This window comes from Rhineura floridana, chromosome 3 (assembly GCF_030035675.1).
Source record: "Rhineura floridana isolate rRhiFlo1 chromosome 3, rRhiFlo1.hap2, whole genome shotgun sequence".
NCBI lineage: Eukaryota > Metazoa > Chordata > Lepidosauria > Squamata > Rhineuridae > Rhineura > Rhineura floridana.
The window spans coordinates 140965358-140985442 of record NC_084482.1 but is presented as its reverse complement, the minus strand read 5'-3'; the positions used below and the strand labels follow the sequence as shown (position 1 = coordinate 140985442).

Here is a 20085-nt window from a genome sequence, read left to right as displayed (position 1 = left end):
AATAGGATATTGTGGAACATTTTGTTGCATGGCATAAATTGTATGACAAGCAGGGAGTATTAGCCAATGGAACAAATAAATCTGAAGCTATGTAAGTATGGGTAGGGTTGCCAACTTTTAAATTGGCCTCTGTAGTTGCACCTTCAGCATCATACAGATATAAACATTATAATCTAGTGGTTGTTGCAGATCAGGTGCTATTAAAGGCAAATCTTTGGAAGCTGGTTGAAAAGTTGACAAATGGCATGAACCATTTGTTGGAATGTATGAAGTTCAATTCCAACTTGGTGGTTTGAGGCTGCATGGGGGTTAAAAAGGGTAGCTAGGGAGGAGACCTCTTGGTTGCTAGGCTATACCTGTCCTTTGATCCTTGCAGTTTCTCCCCTTCCTGCTAGACAAAGGATGTTGATTCCAGTTCCTTCCCGCCTTCCCAGTCTTCTTCTCTCTCGAGAGGGGAGCAGACATCTTTCCTTTGTCTCTCCCTCTCAACCAGCATGAGGGCTGCACTGGGACCAGTGCGGGCTGCTCCAGCATAGTTAGTTAGCTAGATGTAAGGACTCTTTCCTATCAAACATGTACTTCCAGAATAAAGTAGTTATTTTTTATTTTAAAGCTTAAAGTCTCTGTCTGACTAATTTGCAGGGAAGGTAGAATCTTAGCAAAGATTCAAACACACACACATAAGCTCGCTCAAAACTCTCCGTTCCGCAGTGCAGCATCAAGACTCTCTGACACCATTTGGATCTGATGGCTTAAATAAAATTCACTACATATATCATGAAACTTTTGTTTGTGCCACTTGCCTCAATAAGTTTTGCATGGCAGGAAAAAAATCAAGGCACCGTCTTTCCTGGCTTGGTAGTACAGGGCACAAGAGAGCTGCATCTGTTGAAATTATATTGGTAACACAAGTCCTAAACAGCACGTTCCCTGCCAGGAAAATATAGCAATACCTATTCCTTCCTCATATCTTGATTCCAACTAGCTTTTATTGTGTTACACATCTAGGAAATAGAAGTGCATTGCTGTCTCACACACTCTTTGTTTTGCCTAATTTGGCTCTGGTTTAGCGTTGGGAAAATGAGTTACAATCCAATTTTTAAAAAGGAAAAGAGAAAGCAGAGCACCTGCTATTGTATCTGGTGCAGTTGGAGCATATGCAAACTTTTGAAAGCCAGACCATTAATTTATGTGCCAAACATTTTATGAAAAGGGACACTGCTAAAATCATGGCAAACATGAAATAACATTAAAATCAATTTGAGCATGAATAATTACATACTACATGGCTATATCCTGTCATAACACCTATTCCTGTTTTCAATCCTGAACAAGCTACAAAGAAAACATTATAACTCAAAGGTTCCCAGGCATCATTTCCCAGGTGCTATACTTTAAACAGTAATGGGCACTGGATCCATAACGAATATACCTGGACAAAATGGGAACTTTAAAATATTTTAATCTATTGTTGTTGTTATGTGCCTTCAAGTCGATTACGACTTATGGCAACCCTATGAATATGGTTTTTCATCCTACAGTTTGGCATCTAGGACTTTAAAAACAGCAATTGATAGAATTGTTGGGAAGCCTTTCACATTAAAAATAATCCTTTATTGTATTTATAATCAAGATATAGGTAGTTTGGGGCAGATTCTTTCTTTCAAAAGAACCTAGACAGAAGTGACAGGCTACTGCTTCCCTTTGTTTTATTAATTTTTGTTAGAGCAGCTGCACCTTCAGCAAAAATCTAGCTTTCTGCTCTAAGGCTGATAATAAAGCTGAAATTCTGCTTACACTTTGGGATTATGTTCCCCTGAACTCTGTGGGACTTACTTCCAAGTAAACACAGATAAGATTGGACTGCACATTTCCCATAATGATGAAAAATAATGATGCAGATGAAAAATAGTGAACATTAGTTCTTCTCATGTTGTGACTGACACATGGAATAATGAAGATAAAATGGAAATGGACTGCCTTATAGCTACCCTATGAATAGGGTTTTCATGGTAAGCGGTATTCAGAGGGGGTTTACCATTGCCTCCCTCTGAGGCTAGTCCTCCCCAGTTGGCTAGGGCCTGCTCAGCTTGCCACAGCTGCACAATCCAGCCCCTTCCTTGTCTGCAACTGCCAGCTAGGGGACAACTGGCTCCTTGGGATTATGCAACGTGCCCATGTCTGCACAGGTGGCAGGGCATGTAACCCCTCAGCCACTCACTGTGGGGTGATCTTTAGCTGGCCCTTTACACCCAGGAGACACGAGCGGGGATTTCAACTCACAGACTCTGGACTTCCAGCCAGGCTCTCCTCCCTACTGTGCTATGCCAAAGATACATCACCAACAAAAAGGAGTAATACAGATGTGTCCTGTGAATCCCACAAGTTCTGTGTGTCACCTCTGAACTTTTCAATGTGACAAAAACTAATTGTCAGAATAGCCTTTAGCTTTTCAGCTCCTTTTTTCAATATGAAACTTGAGTTAAAATCATATGCAGGTAAAATGTACAAGTTTGTGGTTTAAGCTGTTTATGCACTGTGCTTGTTAATTTTCATAGTATGCTGTTGATGACCAGTAAAAGGGAAATTGTACTTTGACAATCTGACAAAATAAATTTAACAACCCCACCATTGAGGAAGTAGTTGTGCAGTATCTTCAGTATGAGACTGACATGAATTTCCAGAATGTTTTTGGTCCGTAATTGCAAAACATTCCTATTTCCATTCTCAACTTCCTTTCATTGTTACCCAGGAAAGGTCACTCAGCTGCTGCTTACAAACAGATCATTTGAAAAGCCTGAGACCAATTTAGAAAATATGCACAGGTGGATGTAAACTGATGGTAGCAGCTGTTCAACACTGCTAATTACAATGGGTTACCATTTGACAAGATTAACTTATACCCCAAACTAAGCCCTGTTCATTAATTGTTCCTAATTTCCAGCAATGCCAAAAAAAGAGGTGGTAAACAAATTGCGCATTACTCCCAAACTGTTTAATTCATTGTGTGGCATCCTTATTTATGCCTGTTGATTGGGTAAAAAAGTTTCAAAATAGAGGACCAACAAAGAAAGGAAACATTTCCCCTCTGGGAGATTTCTCTATCTTTTTTTTTTTTTTTTTTTTGTATTTTCAGAAAGATAAAACATATGCGTCTTCATAAGTTCGGTTGCCATGGAGATAATGCTGACCCAGATGATTGCAGTTTCAGAGGATGAATAAACTGTTGAGGAGATGATGTACTCTAAAGAAACAAATATTTCATTCTCACTTTTCTATATATGGATAAATGTATGAGAAATAACAAGATAAATACCATAAAGAGAGGAGAAATCCTATGTTAGACTGAGATAAAATGGTTTGTTAGCTTTGGGTGGAAAGTGTTGGGGTTTTTCTGCAAATCCCATAGATTACATGTATTTGAAAGAAAAAGCACATGCAGTTTACAGAGTATTTATACCAGTAATGAAAGCAGCAATAATGTATTATTGTTCCTCTTATTTCCATTGTTTAGAGGTGAGTGCAGATGCTTCTGTATCCAAAATTATATCATCCATGCACAAGAGTGAAGTACCTGGAGGCTCAAGAAAGCCTGAAGTACAAAGCAATCTTTAGCAAAAAAACTAAAGGGAGTGGGAATGTGTTCAGTGGCAGCTGTGCCATCTCCAGGTTTCTGGGAACCCTTGGGCACAGACTATCAGTGGACAGGGTCCCTGACCCCTTGCTTTCCTCCCCAAACCACACTCCTCTTCCCTCTTCGCCTCAGCCCTCTGAAGTAAAAAAAATAAAATTGACCAATATGGCAACCTGCTATTGTCAAAGAAAAACAAAACAACATTTTGAACGTTTAAAATAATGTGTGCCATTTCTTCATAACTGAATGGATACAACCCTCCTGCACATATAAAATTAACCGTTAGGTCTCTCTACTGTAATCTTATTTCAAGCTTCCTTTTTTAAAGATACAAATTGAACATTTTTGAACAGGCAAAATACGTAAATAAACATTTGATATTATAGCAACATCCATAAACTGGATTAGTGGTGGGTTCAGGCTGGGTCAGAGAGGGGCTCCCTGAGCTCCTGGACTGTTGGCCAGTGCCCTACCTGGCCCACTGCTGGAGCTGGTTCTGCTCAGTGGGCATGCAATGTTGATTGTTGTGGGAGGGAAGTGAATTAGTACAAAATCGAATAGAGTATATTGGAATATTGAACAGGAGCACTCTGCACTGCAACATTATTTCAAAGTCCCACTCTCTCATCTGAACCTAACTAACAGGATTGTGGTGATGACTAAAGTGAGGGTGGATAACTATGTGCTCCTGAGTTCCTTGGAAGAAGGCTGTCTGTATTCTCTCCATGGCCTGCTTAAAACCTTTGTCTTTCAACAAGCCCTTTAAGTAGAGACCTTATCTCACTCTACATTTCTGTTGCAATCGCTTAAGATTTAAAGATTATTTATTTTTAATATGATTTATAGGGTTTTTTGTCATTTGTTAGGGGCTGAAGCATAATGGAGATTTTCTTTGAGACATTTACTTAGGACCAAACTAAACATGGATGTCAGTTGTGTGAATGCAGTTAACATGCACATTTTAGTTACATAAATAGCAGCAACCCACAATCTCTCCAGCTGTTATTTGCACTGGCACCAATGGAGGCTTCCTCCCCTATGAAAAAAAATGAGGAATGATTTTCACTGGGAGCATGGTAGGCAGAAAGGGTCAAATTCTCCTTCTCCAACACATGTGGTGATTCTAATGCTGCTCAGGCTCCCTTGCAGCACCTATTTACATAACAAAAACATGCAGTTTAACAACATTCATGCAATCAATGTCATGTATATTTTGGTGTTTAGATAGGTAAAGCCTAGTAACATCAGATAAATAGCAAGCATTTGAGGATAGGAGGTGGCAATAGGTTTGAGATCCCAGTAACACACCCACCATTTTCTGGAAGAGATGAAGCAGCATGCTCTCCTGGTAATCTTAGAGCCAGTTTTAATTTGCTAGTGTACCAAAGTGTATCTTTAAAGTAGGGGAGGTTGCCACCATAGATGCTAAGATTAGGAATTTAGGTCAAGTTAGAAGACACTACAGATGTCATTAAGTATCAATAAATTAGGGGGAAAAGTTGGCTTTGGCAGCAATCTCTCTTGAGGTGGAGCACAAAGAAGGCAGTCTGCAATTCAGAAGAATAAAAAACATACAGAATCAGTAAGTCACACTGAGGTGGCTTTGCTTTAAGGAAGGTTAACTGTTGTAGAAATATTCCTGCTGCAGCTTTCCTGTGGAAGTAATGAGTTAGGAAAACAGAACAAAAGATAAAAAGAGTTGAGAAAATACCAGTAACTTTAGCATAATACCATGATAAATTAAAACTGAATAAAGAGTCAAAGTCATTGAAGTTATTTTACTTTGGCAAAATGTGTACTGAATCCAGTGGCAATACTCTTGGGAATATTGCCCACAGCCAGAGTTTTTTGTCATATCACCAGCTATATTAAACTCTGAAAAATGAGATTAATGTAATGTAGTGTAATGGGATTAAATCTGCACATTATACTAGGTTTATCCAGTAGTAGTATAGAACAAACTTTAGAAGAGCTCAGCCTAAGAGATACTTGAATTGTGATAATATCATTTTCCTCTGAAAAAGTCATGGAATTGTGTGCCTTATATCTTTCCCATTCAGCAACTGTTTTCCAAAATATAATTTTTTATTTAAGCCACTGTTTTGTTTCCACTGATTTTGTCTAAAAAATAAATAAAAATGCTTCCAGACATTTGAGTCACATTCTTTTTGCACATTCTTTTTATTAATGTATATCAACCAAGGGATGAGAACCTGACAATTTTACTGTAGGTGGTGGAGTTTGCACTATGCAGATAAGGATTGGTGCTGCAAAAGTAGTGTCCCACACAGGCATGGGTACAGGTCAGTGCAGTATGCTGGCAGCCAGTTGGCTGTGCACTTCCAAAGTGCTGACTTCACTGACCATGCCTCCAGTGCTGCTAAGCAACTTTATCTGGTAAGAGTGTGGGTGCAAATAAACTAGCATTGTGAAAAGAAATTAAAAAGTAATTAATATTGTTCTGCTATAAAAACTTTGGTTTGTAAAGAGTTAACCAAATAAGGGGGAAAGACTGGCAATTTACTTCTGAGGCCTGTCAGATACATGTGTAGGTGGTGCTTGAGTTCTTACTCAGCCAAGAAACAGCTAGGTCGATACATTTACTAAATAGGTGACTATGGGTGCTTACAGATGGGTGTTTATTGTGTAATTATTGCTTCTTGTGCATGCAAGTTTTTTGCATGATGTCATCGGCATCAAAATGCCAACCCACGTTTTTTCCCCATTTAATATGAATTTTCCTTTCTGGTAAAACCCCAGTTATTTTACAAAGCTGTTGCCAATGTCTTCTTTGATATCTCAAATGCTCCTTTTTCTTTCTTTCTTATGTTGTGTGTTATGTATTGGTTTATACTGTTCTGATATTTGTATGGTAAAGAAAAAATAAAATGTAAAAAAAAAAAGATCCATTGCAATATTAACCATGATGACCCCAGTCTGAAAGCATCTTCTGTATCTTGTGAGGTTTCCCATTATAATACTTGGCAATAGATAAGTTCTTTAGTGGACATCGTTCCTTTTAAACTAATTGTACCTTAGTTATACGCCAAAGAGTTATATAATTTTCAGAGAGAAACTTGTCATTGAGTAGAGGGTGACAATAAAAAGGCAGGCACAGTTTGGAAGGGCCTGTGAGAAACTGTCTGGTAAGATAGATACTGTCATGAGGAACTAAGAAAAAGTCTCAGAACTGATTGAAAACAGATCTGAAAAGCATCTGGAGCTGAGAGCTGAAGCAGCCTTCATCAGAGGAAGCAGCTTGAAGCAGGGTGGAACTGAGAGATCCTTGAGGTAGCAGAAGCTGTTCAAGAAGAAGACAAAACAAGATGAGCCACCAAAGCTGAAGTCACTGAAGGCTGAAGTAGCGAAGGTCTGCAGGGAGAGATCAACTCCAACAGTCATCCTCCAGAGGTGCTTAAGCCAGATTATTATTTATTTTATTTATTGAATTTATATCTTGCCCTTTTTCCGAAAAGGAGGCCAGAGTGACAAACAGATGATAAAACACTAAAAACATCTTTAAAATATCTTAAAAACAAAACATCTTCAAAACAATTCCAACACAGATGCAGACTGGGACAAGGTCTCTACTTAAATGGCTTATTGAAAGAGGAAGATTTTCAGTAGGTGCCAAAAAGACAACAGAAATGGCCCCTGTCTAATATTTAAGGGGAGTGAATTCCAACACAGCACTGAAGGTCCGTTTCCTATGTTGTGTGGAACAGACCTCTTGATGGGATGGTATCTGCAGGAGGCCCTCACCTGCAGAGCACAGTGTTCAACATGGGTATATAAGGGTAAGACAATCTTTCAGGTGTTCTGGTCCCAAGGCTATGAGTTAGTAGTAGTTGTCATCAAGAAGTAGTTCGTCCCTGACCAGAAAGAAGACTTCAGGTAAAGTCTACTAGTTAACTGGTGTGAAGCGAACTGTGACCAGAGGGAAGACTTAGGGTGAAGTCCTCTGCATAGCCTGTGAGTTAATTGGGGAGGAGAACATTGTCTACCTGTATTTAATTTCATGTATAGATTGACCTTCCTCTAAGAGAAAATAAGCGCAATGCACAACATTTTAAAAATACAATAAATAATTTATACATCTAAAAATACAGCACCAAAAAGACAGTATAAAGAAGCAACATAATATTATATCCCAAAGCCAATTTATGGCTTAAATGCCCAGGCAAACAAATATTGACTGCTTACAATCTGTATAACTTGTACTTTTAAAGGAGCCATATAGATTCTGCATCTGCAAGAAACTGATTTTCTAGCACCCATGTTCTGCAATTTCTTGACTCACACAGGAGCTTTTGCTACAGATGCATGCAAAAACTTTTTTGTTTCAGCAAGCCTACCCAGACATGTACTTTTATTGTGTATACTGGTTTGCAGAATACTATATATTTAGCTATATATTCTGATAAATATTTAACACTATTTTTTGCATAAGGATTTTTCTTTTTTGATTAAGTGGTCTATAAATTTTGTTAAAGAAAATAAATATACAGAACCTGGCTTCCTGATATTTATGTGGTAGTCACTGAACCAGGAAAAATATTTTATAACCAATCTGTAACCTATCTACAGATAAGTTCACCTTAAGTTTTTACAGGCTTCAGCAGATATAAATCACTTCATGTCTATTGAATCCTGTAAGACTAAACTGATCTGAACCCAAGTACTTTTGGCATAATTGGTTATGGACCATTTTTATATATCACAATAAACTGTAAACTTTGTGATTGTCCCTGGGATAAGAGGCATATGGAGCTGGTCTTGCTAGGTGTTAAGTACTCTAGAGCTGACCCAGCACATAATTTAAGAAAGAGCCTTAAATGCAATCTGGGAATGAAGCTTAATGTATTCTTACAGCTTTCTGCATGATTGCTCAGGACTGAGAGACTAAACACTAAATAGTCACAATTTAAGTCCCAGTTTAATAAGTACTTCAAAAACATGCAGTAATTCTAGTAATTCTGGTCATATGTGCATGTATGTTTTCATACAATTGCAAAAAACTACTGCCCTCTGACATCTTGCAAAGCTTTGCTTATAATAATGCTGGTCTGCAAAACTTTAATCCAACATGCTGAATGTGGCAGCGTATAGGGGATAGCTTTCTCAGTTTTCCTGCCTTTCCAAGACTAAAAGCAAGTGATTTGTCACAAACTTGGAAGGGCACAATATATGGCTGGTGGGCTATATTTAACAATAGGTCTTATTCTGTAAGGAATAATTTTCTACTATGCATTATGTTTAATCTGAGAACCAAATGAAAGGATAAGAAGAAGCGGTGATATGATACATGTAGTGTCTGCTACATGGGGAATAAAAACATAAAAATGAAAAACTCTTAAAAATGAAAAACTCTTGGCAGCTCTTTGTTTACAGCTGCTCCCCATGCAGAACAGGGAATTTTCTCTGTACTGCCACAATAGCTTTTTAAAATCTTAACGTTTGTGGTGGAGTGAACAAAATTGCCAGGTTCACATGGCAAGCTGTTGTAAAGACCATGGAGCCAGTCTCTATGGCAGCAATTTATTATTATTATTATTATTATTATTATTATTATTATTATTACCCGCCCTTCACCCAAAGGTTCCTGGGCGGGTTACAACAGTTCTACAACACATAATTCAAAACAGTTAAAAGCAACCTAAACCGCATCACAAAAAATAGGGTGGGTCCTAAAAATATACATCTCAGGTGTTGAAGGCCAGGGTAAAGAGGTGAGTCTTCAGCAATTGCCACCACCTGGTCAATGTTTCTTTGACAGGTGTTGTGGACATGAGTATGAGCTGTGAGCCTGAAGAGCCTTCGTGTCATACCTCCCTCGAAGGACTCAGCATAGGATGAAGGGGAATGGGAAACTTCAGACCCAGGAAAAGGAATGAGCAGAGAGACAACTCAAGACCCTTTGCCCTCAGACAAGGAGCAGGAAGGAACCTGCTTGAGCCATCCTGTCAGATTCAGAGAGCGACCAGGAAGCTACTCCAACCCCACCAGAGAGGAGATGCCAATGGGTGTTGGAATTAGGGTTGCCAGGTTCATGGCCTGAGACTGATCCTGTATCTTTAGGAGAAGAAAAAGTCAGCCAGGCCCGGCCTCCAAGAGGTCTTCTGTATCTTTAAAAGTTGTGCAGGGGAAAGGGAGAATTCCACCTTGTGGTTTTTCGCATTACAGAGTTGCAAGAACACCTGCACTTAGCTGACTTTCTCTTCTCCTAAAGATACAGGATCAGTCTTAGGCCATGAACCTGGCAACCCTAATTGGAATGGAAGCAGTTGGCCCATTTAAGAACCACAAGCTCTTGAAAGACGGCTGATTGCAAACACCTGGCCTCAGATGCTGACCTTAAAAGACTGGGAGTGGCTTGGGCTCTTGCTGGAAACAATGTTGGACCTCCATGCCACATTGTCACCAGCCCTGCTCATAATCCCATGCCTTCTGACCCTGCCCTGCCTGATTGCATCTCTAGTATCTGGACTTTTGGACTCCTCTGTTTTACACTCTCTTGGTTCTTCCATCCAGTATTCATGCTTGCCATAACTGCTGACCTCTCTACCTCATTTCAAGCCTGACAGATTTATGGTCGGTATCTCCTAATTACTTTACTGCAGCTATAAACTATTTCAACTCGGTTGGCAGAGACTGACACTTCAAATTTTACCACAACTATGATTTCACTACTGACCTCAGATAAATAACTATTACCATGGTGTCCACACATGCCTGAAACAATTACCATGTTCAGAGTGTAAGACCTTCAGGAATGATGGTTAGACCAAGTGCTAGCAGGACCTCTCGACCTAAGACTCGAAACTAGAAAGTTTTTTTTTTAAATTGTAAGGAAATAATAGACAAAATCATAGTCACATTATTGAAGGCTATTCCACAGGGGAGGATGAAAACGCATGAAACTAAAATGAGCTGATAGCTGTGCAGCAGCAGCATCCAGGTAGAAAGATAGGGGCAGGGGGACGAGGAGAAGGGACAGGGGAAAGAGAGTGCAAAACCATTCCAATCCTTGTCTACTGAAATATATGGAGAAAGAGAGAGTGAGAAGGATTCTTAGTGACAGGGTAAATCCAAAGGGATTGAATTGAATTGAGGTTTTACTAGAAATGACCGTGGGAAGCAGAGCGCAAAAGCTACACTAGGCTCTGGACTTCTCAGAGCGGTTTGGGCAGAGTGTCTGCCCACAGGATTGGTCTCTAAAAGTACACTTAGTTTTAGGATCCAGAAGCAGTTATAGCGTTAGAAAACAAAAACAGGGGTGTAAGCTGAAAGGGTTTTTCTGGGAGACCAAAAAATGTGGATATTATATTATGATTATTATTATACACCCACAAGAGTGGCTATAGCCAGTAGGGATTTTTTGCGTTCTACCAAGATAAATGAAAATACCCCCCCATACCTTTCTGGTGCTTTCTATAGTCCCAATTCAAAACAAAAACTTACAAGTCTTATACTGTTGGATTCAGAATCGCTTGCTCTACAACTCTGAAAGTTTTCTTAGTGATACACACCACCACCCCTCACGGAGAATTCACAGGTTAAAGTGAAAAACGGGAGAGAAAAAAAAACAAGAAACCGTTTGGACTTTTTTCTTGAGAAGTTCTCATAATCTGTTGTCATTCATTAAAACTCAGAGATGACTGTAAGGTATCTCTAATCAAATCCCTGAGCTTGCCCCAAACACAGAGCTTCATCTTCAGTAGGTTTTAAGGAAAAAAAAGGGCATGGTTTGTTTTTAATTAATAGATAAAAAAATGCATTACCGTGGATTATAACGTCATGCAGGCGCAGTAGAAACCAGGAGTTCTTTCGTTTCACTCCGCCTCCCCGCCTCCCCTTCCAGTTACTTGGAGGAAGCAGGGGAATTCTTCTGTTCCTGTGATTGGTGGGCAACAAACATGTGACTCACACTGGCCTTCTCAGCATTGCTCTTCCCTCGTACTCTGTGTAAGGAAGCATGAGGGAGGAAATGAAGAGCCAGACGGTCAGGAGAGAGAGAAAAAAATGGACGGTGAAGGGAGAAAGCCAGAGGGCAAGGATGACGGAGAAGGCAGCAGCAGAATGGAGGTGAGTGACGGTGATGTGTGTGTGTTCCCACCACGCTGTCTCCCGCAGCCTGCTCTTTCTGCTGGCTCAATTGCCCTGCCAGCCCCTATCCCCAAATGGGTTTATAAATGAGTTATTTTGAGATTGTATGAGACTCTTTGTTTGTAACACTTTAATCCTGAATTTAGCTCTTGGTTGTTAAATCTCTCTCTCTCTCTCTCTCTCTCTCACACACACACACACACACACACACTCACACACACACACACACTCACACACACACACACACACAAATCATTAGTATATTCATAGTTCAGGAGAATGCATAGGTTACATCAGCCCTGCAAAGTAGCCTAGTGTGGCTGTACAGATATTGGGGGGGGGGCTGAGAGGGAGTTGTGTATGACAACCCTGAAGTGTAGTCCAGTGTTGTTCAGTCTCTTGGTTTTGTGTTTCTCATGCTGTGTCTAACTCAGGTTTAATTTCATTTTTAAGTCCGTCCCCCCCATGTATGTAAACTACTAAATTACCCTGCAAAAGCAAATGGAAATACATTCATCGTTAGTATATTCATAGTGCAGCAGTGGGGAGGGGTGGATATAGTGCTTGAGAATGCATAGGTTACATCAGCCCTGCAAAGTAGGCTAGTGTGGCTGTGCAGATATTGGGAGGGGCTGAGAGGGAGTTGTGTATGACAACCCTGAAGTGTAGTCCAGTTTTGTTCAGTCTCTTGGTTTTGTGTTTCTCATGCTGTGTCTAACTCAGGTTTAATTTCATTCTTTAAGTTTCCCACCCCACCCCCATGTATGTAAAATTACATAGACTACTAAATTACCCTGCTAAAGCACATGGAAATAAATTCATCATTAGTATATTCATAGTGCAGCAGTGGGGAGGGGTGGATATAGTGCCCTGTAGAGTATAGGAAACATAGGGAGCTGCTTTATACCAAGTCGGACCATTGGTCCATCTAGCTCAGTACTGACTGACAAAGTTTCAGATAAGGATCTCTCCCAGCCCTAATTGGAGATCCTGGGTATTGAATGTGGGGACTTTTGCATGCAAAGCATGTTCTCTGCCACTAAGCCATGACCCCCTTGTAAAAGTAAAGGCATTCTTGATGGTAATATAACAGTTAAAATACACTGCTGAACTATTTGTGTTACTGCTGGTGCTAACTTGCACAAGATCCCATCTCTTACCTCCCAGATTAAAAAGCAGGGAAATTCACTAATATGCTCAGAGGCACGTTACCAAATTCTTCTAAGCTACACAGGAAGTGGATTGGACTGTGAAAGACCAACCCAAATGGTGTTTGCATTTTGACCAATTTGTAGGGCAGTACAATATCTCAGAGAGGAGTTCAGGTCTCCTGCTCCCCTGGTGCATTCACTATAGCTGCCCAATTTCCCTGCTTTTTAAAGTTTGATAGAAATATCTGTGGGCTATAGGTACATTCTTTAAACTGCAAGGTTTTTTGCCTATTAGTGAATTAACAATTAAATTTATATCCCGCCCTTCCTCCCAGAAGGAAGCTCAGGGTGGCAAACAAAAACACTAAAAACATCTTTATAAAAAAACTAGAAACAATTTCAAGACAGATGCAAACTGGGATAAGGTCTCTTCTTAAAAGGCTTGTTGAAAGAGGAAGGTCTTCAATAAGCACCAAAAAGACAACAGAGATGACACCTCTCTAATATTTAAGGGGAGTGAATTGCAAAGGGTAGGTGGCACAACACTATCCACTTCCAATGTTGTGCAGAATGGACCTCCAGATTAGTTGGTATCTGCAGGAGACCCTCACCTGCAGAGCACAGTGATCAACTTGGTATATAAGAGGTAAGAAACAATATTTTAGATATCTTGGTCCCAAGCTGCATAGGGTTTTATACCCCGAACCAGCACCTTGAACTTTCTAAAAAGGAGCACTAGACACTGTATGGGTGTCTTCAGTACTAGGTGGAAGTTCACAAAAGTACACAGAGCTCTTGGTATAAGTCTTTCTCCTGCTTCATTTCTGTCTCCTAAGCCCCATTTCCCCACAATTCCTAGTTCTTGATTGTTCCCTACTTTTGCATTCCAGTCCCCCATGATTATCATCTTATCTTGTTTTGGTGTGTGATCAATTTCCTCCTATACTTCTGCATAAAATCTCTCCAATTCCTCTTCTTCTGTGTTTGACGTTGGAGTGTAGACTTGGACGATGGTTATGTTAATAGGTTTCCCATTTAATCTCATTGATATCACTCGCTCAGACCTTGTGTTGTATCTCCTAATTGCTTTTGCTACATCACTTCTTACTATTAAAGCAACTCCATTTCTTCTCGATTTCTCATTTCGTGCATAAAATATTTTGTAGTTGCCCGATGGAAAATGTCCCATTCATGTCCATTTTAATTCATTCACGCCAAGTATTGTAATGTTGATATGCTCCATTTCTTGCTTGACAATTTCTGACTTTCCCTGGTTCATGCTTCTCACATTCCATGTTCCTATTGTGTGCGTCGTACAACTCCGGACTCTCCTTTCGCATCTGTGCGCATCAGCCTCTGGGCTTCCTTTCGGCTTTGACCCAGCTGTGTCATTAGTCACAGCTCTACTCGTACTTGTCCTTTGTTCTTCCCCAGCAGCTCGGTGAGTGCCTTTTGACCTGGGGTCTCATCTTCCAGCACTATCTTGTGTTGCATTTTGGATACTCTGTTCATAGGGTCTTCGTGGTAAGAGGAGCACACCTAGATTTTTGCTAGAATATATTTCACCCCCCCCCACTGTTTTATCTTGTGCAAACTGAGACACTCCTGATGTCCACTGGAGACTATTCTGCAGAATAGTCAGTGCCATTATTCCACAATTATTTTTGGAGTTTTTTTAGTGTAAATTCTGCAAAGTGTTGCTGAACTTCATATATTCACAGAAATAGAAAAAAAGAAAATGATTTCCTTTAGGAAACTTCACTAATATTGCAAAGGAAATCAGACATATTTAAAGTGACCATCTGAACTATATCAACTGTCTTAATCATCTTGCTTCCTCCCTGCTAAAACAAGATCAGCACAGCACAGTACATCTCATTTCTATTATTTATTTATTTATTGTATTTATATACCGCCACATAGCCAAAGCTCTCTGGGCAGTTTACAGTAACTAAAAACATTAAAACAAATATACAAATTTAAAAACACATCTTTTAAAAACAATTTAAAACACAATTATTTGTGCTGGTTGCAGGTGTTACCATCACTCACCATATGCTGAAGCACATCTTACCAAATTCTTCCAAGCTACACAGCAAGTGGATTGGACTGTGAAAGACCAACCCAAATGGTGTTTGCATTTTGACCAATTTGTAGGGCAGTACAATATCTCAGAGAGGAGGTCAGGTCTCCTGCTCCCCTGGTGCATTCACTATAGCTGCCCAATTTCCCTGCTTTTTACAGTTTGATAGAAATATCTGTGGGCTATACGTACGTTCTTAAACCGCAACGTAATAGTGAATTTCTCTGCCTTTTAATCCAGGAGGTAAGAAATGGGATCCTGTGCAGGTTTGCTAAGAATGGATTGATCATTTGCATACTTATTGAATTCAGTGGGATTTACTCCCCTGCAATCATGCTTAGGATAGGTGAAACTGACCACAGGTGATGTGGAGGGGAGGAGGGAGGGGAGGAAAAGCAGAGGGGAGGAGGGGGATGGGAGCAGGCAGGAGGGGGAGGAGGACAGGTTTGATCATTTGCATGTTTATTGAGTTCAGTGGGATTTACTCCCCTGCAATCATGCTTAGGAAAGGTAAAACTGATGGGGGGAGGGAGGGGTAGAGTGGGCAGGGGAGGAGGAAGAGGGAAGGGGAGGAGGAAGGGAGAGGAGAGAGGAAGGAGGGGAAGGCAGCTCTGATCATTTGCATGCTTATTGAGTTCAATGGGATTTACTCCTATGCAATCATGGTTAGGATAGGTAAAACTGACCATAAGGGAGGAGGAGGGAGAAGAGGAGGAGGAAGGGGAGGGCGAAGGGGAAAGAGCAGATTGGAGGAGGGCAAAGGAAGGGGGAGGGGATGGCAGGTTTGGTCATTTGGATGCTTATAGAGTTCAGTGGTATTTACTCCCGTGCAATCATGCTTAAGATAGGTAAAACTGATCATGGGGAGGAGGGGGAAGGGGAGGAGGGGATTGGAAGGGGGTGGGGATGGGAAGGGAGGGGCAAAGGAATGGAGAGGGAAGGAGCAAGAGGGGAGAGATAGGAGAAGGGAGGGTGGGTTTGATCATTTGCATACTTTTTGAGTTCAATGGGATTTATTTCTGTGCAATCATGTTTGAAAATGGAAATGGACTGCCCTCAAGTCAATCCTGACTTGTGGCGACCCTATGAATAGGATTTTCATGGTAAACAGTATTCAGAGGTGGTTTTACCATTGCCTTCCTCTGAAGCCGAGAGCCAGTGACTGGTCCAAGGTCACCCAGTAAGCTTCATGGCTGTTTGGGGATTCGAATCCTGGTCTCCTAGGTCATAGTCCAACACTCAGCTGGGGGAGGGGCAGGAGGAGGGGAAGGGGAGGAGATTGGGAGGGTGGGCACTGGGCAGGGGGGAAGCCCCTTTCCTTTCCAAAAGGAAAAGTTTATCAACAGTATGATTGCTTTTCAGCGTTTCCTCCACTTTTTTATTCTACAGAAGGCACATGTTGCTTCCCAGCCAAATTTAAACCAAAGCTGTCCCTGGCCACATCCACACCAGGCCATTATCTCACTTTGGACAGTCGTGGCTTCTCACAAAGAATCCTGGGAAGTGTAGTTAGTGAAGGGTGCTTAGAGTTGCTAGGAGATGCCCTGTTCCCCTCACAGACCTTCAGTCAGAGTGGCTGACTGTTAAACCAGTCTGGCCACTGGAGCTCCATCAGTGGAATAGGAGTCTCCCCTCTCAGCATCCTTCACAAACTACACTTCCCAGGATTCTTTGGGGGAAGCCATGACTGTCTCAAGTGAAATCAAAGTCTGGTTTGGGTATGGTCCCCTGATTAGGCATTCCAAGCAGCTGTGAGTCTGGCTTTTAGAACACTGACAATTGGCTCTTACTGAGCATGCCCAACACTATCATTGAGTTCAAGCCAAAATTTTCTTAAAATTAATTAAAAATCAACCAGGTATTTTTTAAACTTTTAAACTGCAGAAGATGAAGGTCAGAGTATGGGGCAAGGTCAGTGATTACAGGTCATCCATTAACATGGCTGATTTTTAATGAATTTCAACAGATTATGAGAACTCTGACAGAAAAAAATCCAAAAGGGCTCTGGGTTTTTTTCCTCTCTGTTTAGACTTTGAACTTTCTATTCTCTCTGACTGTTTTGTGCATTGCCATGAAAATTTAGAGGGTTGTTAAGCAAGTGTTTCTGATTTCAGGACTGTAAGTTTTGTAAGCTTTTGTTTTGAAATGAGCTTATGGGAAAGATCAGAATGGCATGGGGGGATTGTCAATTTAACACTGCGGAATGTGAAAAATCCACGCTGGCTATAGTATACAGCCACTCTCGTGGCTGTATAATATTGTTTCTGCAGTTTTCTAATTTTTCTTTCTTGCTGTCCTTTGGCCCAAAACTCTAAGAATGTTTCTATGCTCCCATTAAAATTAAGATACTTTTCTTATTTTCTGAATGTTAAAGTTAGCAATTTACATTTATTCAATGCAAAACAAAGCAAATGTAGGTTTTAAATTAGTGTAATTCTTTATATCTGGAACCGTGGATTTGTTTTCCTTGCGCAGCTAAGCAGATATTGCTTTCTTCAGAACAGGAATATTCTACGTCATCCACATTATAGGAGTTCAGAAGGCCTTCAAACACATTTCCTCATTCTATCCATTTAATCAGCTGAAGAACAATTTTCCACCTGTGTTTATGCTGGCCCGTATCTCTCCTCCTAATCCCTTTTCTTTTGATTGAATTACTCAAAATACCAGGAAATGAACATAAGAAGAGATCAGCTGGATCAGACTAAAAGCCTATGTAGTTCAATATCCTGTTTCGCACAGTGGCCAACCAAATGCTTATGGTAAGCCCACAGGCAGGACATGGAGGCAGTAGCTCTCATCTGCTGTTGTTCTCCAACAACTGGCATTTAGAGGCATATAACCATCATGAGTAGTAGCATAACCTTCCCAATGTCTCTAATCCACTGTTAAAGTCACTGCAGTTGGTGGTCACAGTTTAATTGTGTGCTGTGTGAAAACGTATTTCCTTTCATTTGTTCTAAATCTCCCACAAGTCACCTCATTCTATGAACTCTGTCCCTTTTCTCCATGTTGTATATGATCAAGTCTGCCCTTACTCAACTAGTTCTAAGATAAAAAGTTCCAAATGTAACATTTCCTCATAGGGGAGTTGCTCCAGCCCTCTGGTAATTTTGGATGCCCTTTTCTGCACTTTTTCCAGCTCTACAATATCATTGTGACATGCAGCAACCAGAACTATTCACATTATTCCGAGTGTGTTTGCCATAGGTTTGTATAAAGGCCAGTGGTGTCCCCAAATCTGCTCTGGAAGGATGGGGGAAGCCCCAGAACCGATTAAGAGAGCACACAGGAAGAGGAGAATGTTCTGTTGCACAAGGAGAAATCCTTGCACTTATGGAATGCTGGCATTAGTGCTACACTGAATACGACAGATTGTCTCTTAAGCAAATGGTATATCTGTGAGTCTCCACACACTCATGTTGCTGCATGCATAAACACATAAACACATAAAAAGAGTCCTTTGAATCTGAACAAAATGCCATCGAGTCCAGCATCCTACTTCCAACAGTGGCCAGCCAGATCAGTCAGAAAAGTGGATCAATCTGATTTTCCCAGCCATTTTTATTTCTTTGTATATTTGTATTCCACCTTTCTTTCTAAGGCACTCAAGGTGGCATACATGGTTCTTCAACATCCATCTATTTTATCTTCACTACAATGTTGTGAGGTAGGTTAGGCTGAGAGATAGTGACTGGCCCAAAGTCACTCAGTAAGGTCATGCCTATGTGGGGATTTGAACCCAGGTCTTCTCAGGCCTAGTCCAAAACTCAGTCTTCTATACCATACTGACCCTCTGTGATCACCTTTGTTTCTGGTGTTCCAACCTACACTGTGAAGACATAAGCAGGAACAGATAAAGTCCAATGGCCTAAGGAAACTGTATTTAAAAAGAGTTTTAGGACTGCATTGCTATCTTTACTGGCAACATCAATATTGCTTTTTAGAATGTATGTATTTGTCTGCTTCAGTGCCTTCCAACTAGCTGAACCATTTAACTAACTCAGCAGTGCCAAATTAAAATGGATTTAAATGAGCAATGTGCCGAGCAATGCCAATACACTTCTTTTTGTTACTAAAAACCTCCTCTGTGGCAACACTGTCACACGGATCCCATGTCTCCTTTTTGCTTGACAAAACACGCTGACACAATTGCAGCATGAATGAATCAAGGAAGAGAAGTATTCTCCTGCCTCTACTTTATCAGTATACTCCCCAACTGTGTATTCTGCATATGGAAATTGTGGTGGGTGCATTTTGTACAATAGGGTGATTCACAGAATTGTATAAAAGGCAATTGTTGGCATTTACTGAAGAGCGGGCTATGACCTCATACCTCAGTGGCACTGGCACAGTAGATGGCTACTTTATCTTTCTCATAGCCAGAGCTCAGTAAATCACTCACTTTTATACTTAATCCAATATCAGTCTTTAGAGTGAAAACCACAGGACATCCTTTTGTTACATATCTCTTACTATCTCCTATACTAGCTTTTGTAAGATCATAACAGATACAGAATCACAGAAGTTTTGTCTTGGAAGTATGTATGGAATTATACATGGTGCAATTGTTGCAATTGCTCTAGCTTCCTTTGCTGGCTAGTTGTCCTTAATCTTTTCAGCTCTCCAGCCACGTAGTCTAAAACTTTGAAAGAAGGCAACAGTGAGAAAGGATGGAGAGCAGCCTCCTCACTGGCTGCCTCCCACTTCCATTCCTTTTTGGAACTAGCTTTGTACACTTTGGTTCTCTTATGGCAGGAATGGGGAATCTATTGGATTCCAATTCCTACCAGCCCCAGCTAGCATACTGAATGACCAGGGATGATAAGATATGCAGGCAAATTACATCTCGAAGAACAGGTTCTCCACCTGTCTTATGGGCTGCTCCCAAAAATGGCCCTCAGAAACAAGATCTACAACAGGAAAGCAGCAAAGTGTGCAAAGTAACCTATTTACTCACAAGTAAATCCCACTGAATAAGAGTTACTCCCCAGTAAGTGTATTCTGGATTGCAGCATTAAACTATGTATTGCATTTTTTAAAAAAAATCCCTGCCTTTCCTTATCTCCCTCTTTCAATTAAGAATTGTATTTTATACAGTAACCTGGCCA

At 40.6% G+C, this 20085-nt stretch overlaps 1 long non-coding RNA gene across 1 annotated transcript in view; it reads right to left on the bottom strand.

Moving 5' to 3' along the window:
• Positions 1-2978: 2978 nt before the first annotated feature.
• LOC133380595 (uncharacterized) overlaps positions 2979-20085 on the bottom strand; it is a 42501-nt gene continuing 25394 nt past the window's right edge. The window contains exon 2 of the long non-coding RNA XR_009761476.1: positions 2979-3244. This is a non-coding gene — a long non-coding RNA (uncharacterized LOC133380595). The remainder of the gene's footprint in view (positions 3245-20085) is intronic.